This window comes from Chiloscyllium plagiosum, chromosome 18 (genome assembly GCF_004010195.1).
Source record: "Chiloscyllium plagiosum isolate BGI_BamShark_2017 chromosome 18, ASM401019v2, whole genome shotgun sequence".
Classification (NCBI taxonomy): Eukaryota; Metazoa; Chordata; class Chondrichthyes; order Orectolobiformes; family Hemiscylliidae; genus Chiloscyllium; species Chiloscyllium plagiosum.
In genome coordinates, this window is record NC_057727.1 from 48,641,202 (window position 1) to 48,654,735 (window position 13,534).

Consider the following 13,534-nt stretch of genomic DNA (forward strand, 5'->3'; position numbering starts at 1 on the left):
GTGTGGCATCAGTGATGATGTGAGGGGGCGGAACATGTAATGCATGTAATGCATGAGGAATTGTGCGGGGCGGAAGTGGTTGTGGGAGTGGCCATGATGGGAGCAGAAGTGATCAGCGTGGGAAGTGACATCATCAATCAGCGTGGGGGTGGTAGCTGCATCAGCCGCATGGCTTGAGTAGTTTCCGAGGCCAGGGGAATCTTCTGAAATGTTTGAGGAGCGCTGGTTATGGAGGTGGGTAGATAAAAGTTTGTTGTATTTACAGTTTTTGATGTTTGAGATGGAATTGAAATACTGTTTGTTGAGAGTATGAATTCTCCTGACAATGTAGTACAGAGTGGGTCCTTTGCAATTCTGAGAGAGTGTGGCCCTCAGCTGAGGCAGGGCTGCAAGCGTGGAGCGGAGGATCTTGAAGGAGAACCGTTGCTGGTGTTTTTGAATCTGTAGTCTGTAGGCCAAGGTATGAAAGGCACAGCTCCGATGAAGAGTCAACTACACTCAAAACGTTAGCCTGCTGACTCTCCATTGATGCTGCCTGACCCACTGTGATTTCTGGCATTTTTTGTTTTCAGTACCGATTCGACCATCTGCAGTAATTTTCTCCTACTAGGAATGGCATGTTTCCTTCCCTAGTGGGAATTAGTGAACCAGATGTGTTTCTACAACAATGGTTACATGGTCACCATTAGGGCAGCTCTTGATCTCAGAACTAATATCGAATTCAAACTCCACCATCTGCTATTGTGGAATTCCTAGATCATTGGCCTGGAGTTCTCGATTGCCAGTCAAGTGACATTACCAGTATGCCACAACCTTCCCTTAAAATTAAATGAGTACTGTTCCACCATGTAATGCAGTAAAATTCTCACCCTAACTGAATATCCCAGTAACTCAGATTTCAGTCTGTGACACTCACTGGAGAGTGCCTCAAAGTCAATGCCTTTTAGCTTCCTGTACATGAGAGATTTTCAAAGGTGAACCTGTCAACCCTTTAAACTGAAGGTGTTGGTGTGACGATGTAAGGTATTGTAATATTTTTAGCTTAAAACCCCAGCTGGTAAAACATGACAGCTGCTTATTTTTGGGACAGAGAATCATATAAAAGATTTAATCAAGAGGATTTGGGATTGAGGTGGTGTCAGGGGGTGGGGTGGAGGGAACTGAGGTTCACATAACAATGCGATGAAGGGAAGGTGAGATTAGGGGAATCAAGTTGAAAAAATCTAATTGAAGATGAAGCAGTTGGTCGAGTGATTTTTTTGCAATGACATGAATTGACAACACAAACATTGTTCAAGTAGAATCCATATGATAATACATAAGAATAAGACTTCCTGTATGCTCATATCTATATAAAAGGCACTTTGAACAAGGCATCCAACTCTCAAGGTGTTTTTGGGTGTAGAGTCAAATACTCAGTCGAAACAGAATTGAAAAGCTGTTTCTCTGCAACAGGCATTGTGTCAGCTCTTGAAACACCTGGTGAAGGAGTCGGAGGGAGTTGTACGGGGGGCTGGGGGCTGGTGAGTGGATAGCCAACTATCCAGTAGGCAATGATTCATGAAGCACTATATATCAATAGCAATAGCAATCAGGAGTGTTATTATGAAACAGCCTCTTTCAGGAAACTTCTTGGAAGCAAGGAGAGCAAGGGAGTAATGAAATTTAACCCTTTCCACATAGAGGTCAGAATTTGTTCCCATCCCTGATTGTGCTTGAGAAGATGGCATTAAGCTGCCTTCTTGTACCACAGCAATCAGACTTGCCTATACATGTTGAGCTTTCATCCTGGCTTAACAAGAACCTTACCTGCTCTGCCTTCAAAAACTATTCAAATACTTAGCTTCCACCACCTTTTTAGGCTTCCACCACCTGTTCTAAAGAGTGACAAACCTCTATGACCAATGTTTCATCTGACCTCTATTTAAAATGGATGACTCCTTAAATCGTAACCTCTTGGTTCTAGATATTTCAAGGAGACACGTCTGGATTGATAAAATAGATATATTTGAATGAGCAAGAAAAATTCCAGACACAGGTTCATCATCTGTAGTGAATTAGAAATGTTAAATATAGTGTCATACTGTAAAATTATACAAAGCTGGGTGGCAGGTCAGAAGACTGGATGGAATACAAAAACAACAAAACTAACCAAAAAAAATAAAATACAAAGTAAAAATTAGATGATGAGAGCAAGCTCTCCAGCCTTGAAAGTGGAGTCGCAAGTAGATAGGATAGTGAAGAAGGTGTTTGGTATGCATTCCGTTATTGGTCAGAGTATTGAGTACAGGAGTTGGGAGGTCATGTTGTCGCTGTACAGGACATTGGTTAGGCCACTGCTGGAATATTGTGTGCAATTCTTGTCTCCTTCCTATCAGAAAGATGTTGTGAAACTTGAAAGGGTTCAGAAAAGATTTACAAGAATGTTGCCAGGGTTGGAGGATTTGACGCACAGGGAGAGACTGAACAGGCTGGGGCTGTTTTCCCTGGAGTGTTGGAGGCTGAGGGGTGACCTTATAGAGGTTTACAAAATCATAAGGTACATGGATTGGATAAATAGACAAAGTCTTTTCCCTGGGAGGGGGGAATCCAGAACTAGAGGGCATAGTTTTAGGGTGAGAGGGGAAAGACATAAAAGAGACCTAAGGGGCAATTTATTTCATGAAGAGGGTGGTACATGTATAGAATGAGCTGCCAGAGGAAGTTGTGGAGGCTAGTACAATTACAACATTTAAAAGGCATCTGGGTGGGTAAATGAATAGGAAGGATTTGGAGAGATATGGGGCAGGTGCTAGCAGGTGGGACTAGACTGGGTTGGGATATCTGGTCGGCATGGACAGGTTGGACCAAAGGGTCTGTTTCTGTGCTGTACATCCCTATGACTCTATAATTATAAAATCAGATAGGATGAGCTTCTGCAAATGTTTAACAAAGAAAGCTAACAAAGTGAAACTGAAGAACCAATTATGCAAAACAAGGTAATGACTGATACATTGAACAGGTAATTTCTATTAGTTTTCACCACAAAGGAGAAAGGTAACATCAAGGAGCAGTGTTAAATCAGAAAATACAAAATACAGGATAATCAAATTCACCATTAAGTGTATAAATCCTGCGCCAATTTGCTTTTCCAAAATGCAGCATCGCACATTTGTCTAAATGAAATTCCATCTGCCATTCCTCAGCCCATTGGCCTATCTGATCAAGATCCTGTTGTAATCTGAGGTAATCTTCTTCGCTGTCCATTACACCTCCAATTTTGGTATCATCTGCAAACTTATTAACTATACCTCTTATGCTCGCATTCAAATCATTCATGTCAATGACAAAAACTAGAGGACCCAGCACCGATCCTTGTGTCACTCCACTGGTCACAGGCCTCCAGTCTGAAAAACAACCCTCCACCACCACTCTCTGTCTTCTACCTTTGAGCCAGTTCTGTATCCAAATGGCTAGTTCTCCCTGTATTCCATGTGATCTAACCTTGCTAATCAGTCTCCAGTGGGGAACCTTGTTGAATGCCTTACTGAAATCCATATAGATCACATCTACAGCTCTGCCCTCATCAATCCTCTTTGTTACTTACTCAAAAAACTCAATCAAGTTTGTGAGACATGATTTCCCATGCACAAAGCCATGTTGACTATCCCTAATCAGTCCTTGCCATTCCAAATACATGTACATCCTGTCCCTCAGGATTCATTCCAACAACTTGCCCACCACCAACGTCAGGCTCACCAGTCTATAGTTCCCTGGCTTGTCGTTACCACACTTCTTAAACAGTGGCACCACGTTGGTCAACCTCCAGTCTTCAGGCACCTCACCTGTGAATATCGATGATACAAATATCTCAGCAAGAGGCCCAGCAATCACTTCTCTAGCTTCCCAGAGTTCTTGGATACACCTAATCAGGTCCTGGGGATTTATCCACCTTTATGCGTTTCAAGACATCCAGCACTTCCTCCTCTGTAACTTGGATATTTTGCAAGGTGTCATCATCTATTTCCCTACAGTCTATATCTTCCATATCCTTTTCTACATAAATACTGATGCAAATACTCATTTAGTATCTCCCCCATTTTCTGTGGCTCCACACAAAGGCCGCCTTGCTGATCTTTGAGGGGCCCTATTCTCTCCCTAGTTACTCTTTTGTCCTTAATGTATTTGTAAAAACCCTTTGGATTCTCCTTAATTCTATTTGCCAAAGCTATCCCATGTCCCCTTTTTGCCCTCCTGATTTCTCTCTTAAGTATACTCCTACTGCCTTTATACTCTTCTAGGAATTCAGTCGAATTATCCTGTCTCTACCTTACATATGCTTCCTTCTTTTTCTGTACCAAACCCTTCATTTCTTTAGTCATCCAGCATTCCCTATACCTACCAGCCTTTCCTTTCACCCTAACGGAAATATACTTTCTCTGGATTCCTGTTATATCATTTCTGAAGGCTTCCAATTTTCAGCCGTCCCTTTACCTGCAAACATCTGCCCCCAATCAGCTTCCGAAAGTTCTTGCCTAATACCATTAAAATTGGCCTTTCTCCAATTTAGAACTTTAACTTTTAGATCCGATCTATCCTTTTCCATCACTGTTTTAAATCTCATAGAATTATGGTTGCTGGCCCCAAAGTGCTCCCCCCTCCCATGGCCCGATACTTGCCCTGCCTTGTTTTCTAAATGTAGGTCATGTTTTGCACATTTTCTTGTAGGTACATCCACATACTGAATCAGAAAAGTTTCTTGTACACACTTAACTAATTCCTCTCCATCTAAACCTTTAATACAATGGCAGTCCCAGTTTATGTTTGGAAAGTTAAAATCCCCTACCATAACCACCCTATTATTATTACAGATAACTGAAGTCTCCATATAAATTTGTTTCTCAATTTCCCTCTGACTATTAGGAGGTCTATAATACAATCCCAATAAAGTGATCATCCCTTTCGTATTTCTCAATTCCACCTAAATAACATCCCTGGATGTATTCCCAGGAATATCCTCCCTAAGTACAGTTGGAATGGTATCCCAAATCAAAAACGCTACTCTCCCTCATCTCTTGCCCCACTTTATGTCCTTCCTATACCATTTTCATCCTGGAACATTAAGCTGCCAGTCTTGTCCATCCCTGAGCTATATTTCTGCAATTGCTATGATATCCCAGGTTCCTAATCCTTCCCTGGGTTCATCTGCCTTCTCTGTTAGGCCTCTTGCATTGAAGTAAATGCAATTGAATTTATCAGTCCTGCCTTGTTCTCTGCTTTGCTCCTTCCTGTCTTGACTGTTTGACTCACTCCATTTCCTGACTGAATCAGTCTCAGATTGATCTCTTTCCTCACTATTTCCCTGGGTCCCACCACTCTCCTCAACATTACTAGTTTAAATCCTTCCATCAGAAGGATTAGGTTAGATTACTTACAGTGTGGAAATAGGCCCTTCAGCCCAAAAAGTCCACACCAACCCGCCAAAGCACAACCCACCCAGACCCATTCCCCTACATTTACCCCTTCTACTAACACTATGGGCAATTTAGCATGGCCAATTCACCTAATCTGCATATTTTTGGAGCACCCGGAGGAAACCCACGCAGACACGGGGAGAATGTGCAAACTCCACACAGTCAGTCGCCTGAGGTGGGAATTGAACCCAGGTCTCTGGCGCTGTGAGGCAGCAGTGCTAACCACTGTGTCACTATGCCACCCAGGATGTTGTGAAATTTAAAAGGTTTCAGAAAAGACTTACAAGGATATGGCCAGGGTTGGAGGACTTGCGCCATCGGGAGAGGTTGAATTGGCTAGGGCTGTTTTCCCTGGAGCATCGGTGACTGAGGGAGCTTTACAGAGGGTTATAAGATCATGAGGGGTATGAATTGAATAAATAGACAAAGTATTTTCCCTGGAGTGGGGGAGTCCAGAACGAGAGGGCAGAGGTTTAGGGTGAGAGGGGAAAGATATAAAAGGGACCTAAGTGGCAATCTTTTCACACAGAGGATGATACATGTATGGAATGAGCTGCCAGGGGAAGTGGTGCAGGCTGGTATAATTACAGCATTTCAAAGGCATCTAGATGGGTATATGAATAGGAAGGGTTTAGAGGGATATGGGCCAAGTGCTGGCAAATGGAATTAGATTAGGTTAGGATATCTGGTTGGCATGACTGAGTTGGACTGAAGGGTCCGTTTCTGTGCTATACATCTCTATGATGCTATGACCAGGGACGTGGTACTGAGCTGTGGGCTGGCAAGTGCTTATGTCCTGATGAACATCATCATAGAGCCTTACAAGTTGCACTTGATACATTCAAGGTCTTGAGGCAGAGTCAACAGATTTTGTGAAAGGGGAATCTTGACTGACCAATCTATAAGGGTTTCTTTGAGAACTTTCTTTGAGATGTCTTTAAGAACTCCTTAAAGAACTTTAATATTCTAATTGTATTAGAGTTCTTTGAGGAGGAAACATGTATTATAGATAAAGAGGGACTAGTGTCTACCCTGTACTTCAATTTTCAAAAGACATTTACTAAGGTGCTATATCATAGATTACTCTACAAAACATAAGCTCTGTGTGTATGGGGTAGCATTTTAACAGAGAGAAGGTTGACTGACTAACAGAAAGTGAAGAGTAGGCATAAATGTATCTATCAGATTGACAGAATGCAATGATTAGTTTGGATCATTGGGGAAATTGAAGATAAGGATAAACATTTTAAAAATCTCGTCCTCATCATTCTAGATACTGCTGCATGTGTACTTTACCTTTATTAGAATTCAGAACGTTAGACTGTTGCGATCTCACATGACAGTTAGTCTGCCATGGGTTTGCAAATTGGATACAGAGAAATCAGTTTGCTTGTTTTGAGTTCTGTTCCATAACTTGTATGTTTTACTGTTTTAAATAAATTAGTCACAGAGTTAATCATGCCTTCAAATGCAACTTATTATAATGCCATCATCATTAATGTGGCGTGTTGAACAACCATGGAAAACATCATGCTGATAAGATCTACATATCTTGAACAGTCAACATGCTTGTCAAATTGACAGGTGATGCACATGGTCAATAGTATTAAATTGAATGAAAGTGTATGCGCCAACCCTAAATGAATTTGCTTGTAACACTGCTTACAAATTTTGTAAACACAACTTGCTGGTAAGCGGACAAATCCCCAATAAATTCTATAGTTTAGATTGGGAGACAGTAGATCTCCAAACAAAATTCAAAATGTTTAAATTGTGTTTATAGCTGTAATTTCAAGATTTAGGTGTGCCTGATGCAGAAACATAAGCCATTAAGATGTGTTTAGCAATTGAGAATAAAAGTCTGTGCAGACTTAACACATTCAAGATGAACAATCAAAGAACTAAAAGACGTCCAAATGAAAGGACTACACTTGGAGTCAAATTTAGAGTCAGATTAAACTTTCATATTCATCAACTAGAATTCATGTCTTTAGAATTCACAGACCACTTTGTAAGCTGCTGTAGAGAATGGGGATTATCAAATAGGGAGCTTGCAAACAGAGTTGTTGAGTTTGTGATGGTATCCACCCCATGGAAACTTTATAAAAAGATTTGCGAGGCAAACCAAAGAATTACAATGACAACAAATGACTGAAGGATGAATGCTGGTACAAAATGATCCTGAGAGGTTAATGAACCTTATAAGTTCAGTACAACCTCAATGGTTGATATAATCACAACAACATCCAAACAAAGCATAGTACAGCAGGGACAATGATGGTAGGTGAACAGGCCATGGTGCACTTTGGGAAACTTCAGCAGAGATTTGCATTGGCTCAAATTTATGGAAAGTGTTAAGTGGACTGCTGGTCAGATGAGTACTGGAATAATCAAAACTAAAGGGAATAAAGGCATAGTGGTTATCATGCCTTATGAACTAGAAATATCTTTGGCAAAGGACCCAGAAAATAAAATGCCTTATCTAGTAATGACTTTTAGTTATTGGGTGCATGCTTTATTGCATCAAGATTTCATTTCACTCTTGAAAGGCAGTAGAGCATTTAAAAAGACTTCATTTGAAATTCAAGTTAATCAAGCAAATTAATTTTACAAAAATGTAAACATGATAATGATCATGTACATAACATGTAAATAACAGTGAATATCATTTAGTCCAGTCCTCTAGTGATAAAGCATTAAAGTAGAAGCACCAATCTCAGAAGTGAACTGAAGCTTAATATGTAACATCTAAATCATGATATTGTCTTTACTTTTCAAAACTATCAGACTTATGACTATTTTCATGCTGATGAAACTGTTTATTTCTCTAATATTTCTAATTCTTACTACAGATGATTTTTCAACTAAACCTTAACATAGAGTCATAGAGATGTACAGCATGGAAACAGACCCTTAGGTCCAACCCATCCATGCCGACCAGATATCCCGACCCAATCTAGTCCCACCTGCCAGCACCCGGCCCATATCCCTCCAAACCCTTCCTATTCGTATACCCATCCAAATGCCTCTTAAATGTTGCAATTGTACCAGCCTCCACCACTTCCTCTGGCAGCTCATTCCATACACGTACCACCCTCTGTGTGAAAAAGTTGCCCCTTAGGCCTCTTTTATATCTTTCTCCTCTCACCCTAAACCAATTCCCTCTAGTTCTAGACTCCCCCACCCCAGGGAAAAGACTTTGTCTATTTATCCTATCCATGCCCCTCATAATTTTGTAAACCTCTATAAGGTCACCCCTCAGTCTCTGACGCTCCAGGGAAACAGTCTGTTCAGCCTCTCCCTATAGGTCAAATTGCCCAACCCTGGCAACATCCTTGTGAATCTTTTCTGATCCCTTTCAAGTTTCACAACATCTTTCTGACAGGAAGGAGACCAGAATTGCACTTTTTCCTGGATAAGATAATTCGTGCAGATTTCTGAATTTTGAACAATTGATCTCACAAATATAAAGATAACATTTTATTTTGATATTATTTGAAGTAATCCTATTACAAGTTTGAACATGCTATTTATTTCAAGTTTGACAGTAAAACTTCAAACAATATTGCACTAACGTATGGCTGACAAAATATTTGGACTGTGTTCACTTTATAAAACTGCTTAATTTCTCTGACAGAATTCCTGAAGAAGGGTTACACCCAAAACATCGACCTTTCCACCTCCTGATACTGCCTGGCTTGCTGTGTCTACCTTGGATTCCAGCATCTGCGATTTTTTTAATATATATCTCTGAAGAACTTAACGAATAGCTATCACAACTAGAGTGAAATGTACTTTTTTACTGCTCAGATTTCATTTGGATATTGTGTTGTACACAACATATACCTTAATAAAGTAGTACTATTTTTTAGTGGGGTTGAGTTTTGAATATTTACATCAGAGTGCAAGAATTATAACCCCGAGGAGGACAAACTTAAGTGATGTGATGGATTTACTGTTTGTAAAATGTTACTGAATTCACACAATGATATTTTTTGCAAATTCTGCAGATTTTATTTTTTAATTGAAGTATTAAATATGCTCGTTGTCCAGAGAATATGGCCTTACCCAGACCCACACAATGAAAGCCAGACACGTGGACAGTTAAATCACTCAGGTTTCTCATATACCAGAAATGTGCCACAATCCATCTAACATTGACAGGATGAGGAGGGCAGGAGAAAGGCCCCATTTGTTGCCCTATCTTATTCTATATTTTTATGTAATCTCAGTTTTAAAGACTTCAACCTGTTCAACTGAACAGGTAACAGGGATACCTGACCATTGCAGGCAATAGGATTGGTCTTTAAATATATAGGCAGAGAGTTCAACTGGAAAAAGCACAGCAGTCCTGTTGAAAGGTTCTGACCTGAAACATCAACTTGCCCCCTCCTCCAATGCTATTCAACCTGCTGTGATTTTTCCGGTTCAACTCTCTATCCATCCTGACTCTCCAGCATCTGCAGTTTTCACTATCTCTTTAAGTATATGTGCAAGATTATTGTGATTTTATTTTAACACAATTTTCCATTGTTTCCTCATGTCCCAGCTGGGAATTGAGAAAGCCTTGGCTTATTTCTGGATCAGCAGCTGAGTGTCCAATGGACCTGATCGTGATCTAAGACCTGTTTGGAGCTAAAATTGAGATTGATATTACTTAGTAATTGAGGTTTGACAGTGTCAGTATATGGGAGCAGTCAGCAGACTGGCATTTCAATTAGTTCATACTGGAATGACAAATAGTAATAAGACACAACAGAATGCACACTTTGTCTCAAGAAGGAATGAGGAAGAAGCAATGTTTTGCAAACAACCTGTCAAGAGATACTACATGCTTGGGATTTACATGTAGCTATAAAGTATGCAGTATAACTGTCAAGGAATCAATAAACACATTTCTTTTGTGAACAAATCCAGCAAATATTTCTTCAATATATGCCAACGTTGAATTTATTATTCGTTATACATTATTGAATTTGTATTTTCTTTTAGCATATGGTGATTCCTGCCATTTAATCGCTGCCAACTATCATTCATTTATGACACCAAATTCACTTAGCAGCTGCAAAAGCTACCACCTGTTATTAGTTGACAAGTGTACTTCAACCCTATCCAGAAAAGAATTCTATTCCTTCATACCTTCTCCTGTAACTAAGAAGAAAGGAATGCTAAATGCTAAAATGTTAAGGACCAGACTACATCTATTACTTTATTTGTACATTCTGGCCCAGTTGTGAGGCCCTCGATTTTTATCATTTCACTGCATTAGAACTTTAACAATTTGTAATCTAGAATTCTGCAAGAGCATTGGAATTATTGGGTCCACAGGAGCAAAGAGACTAAGAAAAATTAAGGGTCACAATCAAATGTACATTGACAGATTAGATTTTGAGACACTGGGAAGACAGAGCAAGTTGAAAAGGCTTTGTGGGAGTGTCTGCAAGTGGAGATGTGGGATTCAGTGTTTTGTTTCTGGAGGTAGAGCAGAAATTAGGGTAGGAGAGAGTGAAAGATGGAAGAAGACAGGCAAAGGAGCCAGAATTAGGAGACTGAAACACAAGGACTAGTTCAGATAAGGTTGTAGAGATAGAGTGGTCATAGAGAGATTTGAAGACGAGGTAAATAACTTGATTTTAATACATTGGAATACTATGAATTGTGGAGGTTGCCAAGAAAAGACAACAAAGTTAATTTAGCAGACTGCAATTGGAATTATAAAGAGGACAGTTAGTATGAAATGTTGGTATGTGGAAGTCAAGTCTTGCTATCATGAATAATTAACTTGTGGCTTCATTTGCAGTTGGGATGAGATGGAGGAGAAGTGGGCAATTTTGTGATGGCAAATTTTAAGCTGTTAATAGATAAGACATGAAGTTTGAAACTTAAACAAGGTAAAATTTCAGATTTAGAAACAAAAGGCCTAGCCCAAAGTATAAAATTGGAAAGAAATTTTGGTTACAGAGAAGCAAAAATCTATTTCCAGCACTACCAAGTGAAAACTTCTCAAGCATGAAAGGCGTCTAGCTGACAAAGGTGTTCAAAAGAAGATTTAACCTCGTCGGAATTTGTCAGCAGTCATGAGAAAGCTGGAAAACTGAACCAGTGAGAGCTACAGTGAGATTGCGATCAGTCAAAACTGGAAAACTTGAAATGCTGGATTAATCAAAGGAGGCAGCCATTCTTACTAGCAGTCTCATTGGTCCAAATTCCAATTGGCTGGGTTTGTGGTACTTTGCTATATTATTATGCTAACCAATTGCAATGGAGTTAGGCCACATTACAGCATAAAATTACCAGTAAAGTCATCATTCAACATTAAGATCGCTTGGTCAAACCCAGTTTACATGGCTGAGGAGGACAGTGATCCTGAAGCATCTGATGAATACCTGTCTACTCATCAGCCTGTTTCTCTAGCTGAAGCTGCAAAGGTCATAGAGATGCTTTGGGATTGTGCACAACAGCTTGAAAACACAAAAAAAATGTTCAATTCCATTGATGACATGGCAGACTATTTTGCACTTGTCCAAAACCAGCGTGCTAAGCCAAAAAACATTACTGAATTTTTTTTCCCAGCCCGATGTGTTCCAATGTCTTTTACTGTACAAGATCAGATATGGTGAGTTGTGAACACATTGACATAAAAAATACAATTTTCACATATTTATAGTGTCATAGTTTTTGATTATGAAATAAAAAGCATATTTTTCAGCAACATGGAGTTAAACAGAGGCTTCTTCAGTTATACTGAAGCTTTACTTATTGGCAGGCTCCCTGCAATATGATTTGCCATGATTTTATTGTAAGTGCTAAATTCCAAATGCACAACACAAGACAGTGTTCTCAAGTTACCCAAAAGATGCAAGAATTCTCAGTAAAATATTTCTTTAAGTAATAAACATAAAATTTGATGGGGATGTCGCCTTTTAATTCAACCCTCATCTCAAGTGATTATCAATCCTGGCTGACAGCCTTCAGCCCCTGAACATTGACACCACAACAGACTCAAGGGAACATAATCAACTTACAACTGAGAGGTCAACTAATTTGAATAGTTGATGATCATTTGTTGCAGGTGACAACACAACCCATTGTAATCTTAATAAACTATTGACAAAATAAATCATTGTAACAGAAGCAGAGGCCAACTTGTCAGTTGTAAGTTAATAATTCATAGAAATGCTGTTACTTTATTTTACCAAATTGCTTTGAATTTTATTCTTCACTGACTGTCATACTTAGCATTGCACATGTTTCTGACTTGTCAACTCTAAATGCTTCATAAAGTCAATATATAATGGATTCTGGTTCAATGAATAAGTTTCTAACCAAGATAACTTAACCCACAGCTTCTGTTTCAGTCATTTCAGTGTTTGCATACTTTATTGACATGAACTGTACTTGACACATGTGAAAATGATGCTACCTGCAACATATTTTCATTCACTCAAAGCTAATGTTGGTGGACTGGCTTCTCAAGGCTAAGTATAATTAATTCATGCGAAATATCTGGCATTATGGCATGGCTAAAGGACTGTTAATACCCATTCCATGGAGGCTGTCACCAAGGTTGATTGAGTTTTTTACATTATGCACACTGAGAGCTTCAGTCAGGGACAACCTGCATATTCAGGGTGATAAACCAAGACATATGACATTTCCTTGTGAGGAAGACATTTTTCTTTCAACTTTACTGACTTATTGCTTGATTAATAATGAGTTAAGCCATTCATCTAGCTGCTCAGTAAGTCTCCAACTAGGTCAATGAAAAATGAATTGCACTAACTCTTTGACAGATAGCTTGAAGAATTCCTGATCGTCAAGCTGAATAAGGGGAAGCTCAGAACAAAAATGCTTTGGCAGTTCAATCTTATTCACACCCATATTTTGAATTTTCAACACAATACCTGTATTTATTTTAGAAAATGTAAACAACAAAGACACACACAGTTAATTCTTGTAATAGTTCTTAAAGAACTAACTAACCAGCTTAACACCAGCTATATTCTGGTACAGTGTTGAAAAGATAACTAAGTACATAGGGCAAAATTGATTTTAAAAAGTTTTACGGTTAATATTTTGAT

At 39.3% G+C, this 13,534-nt stretch overlaps 1 protein-coding gene across 7 annotated transcripts in view; it reads right to left on the bottom strand.

The window, feature by feature from the left end:
- The window catches only part of LOC122559093 (contactin-4-like), a 2,522,648-nt gene that overhangs the window by 251,656 nt on the left and 2,257,458 nt on the right, over nt 1–13,534 (bottom strand). The window lies entirely within an intron of this gene.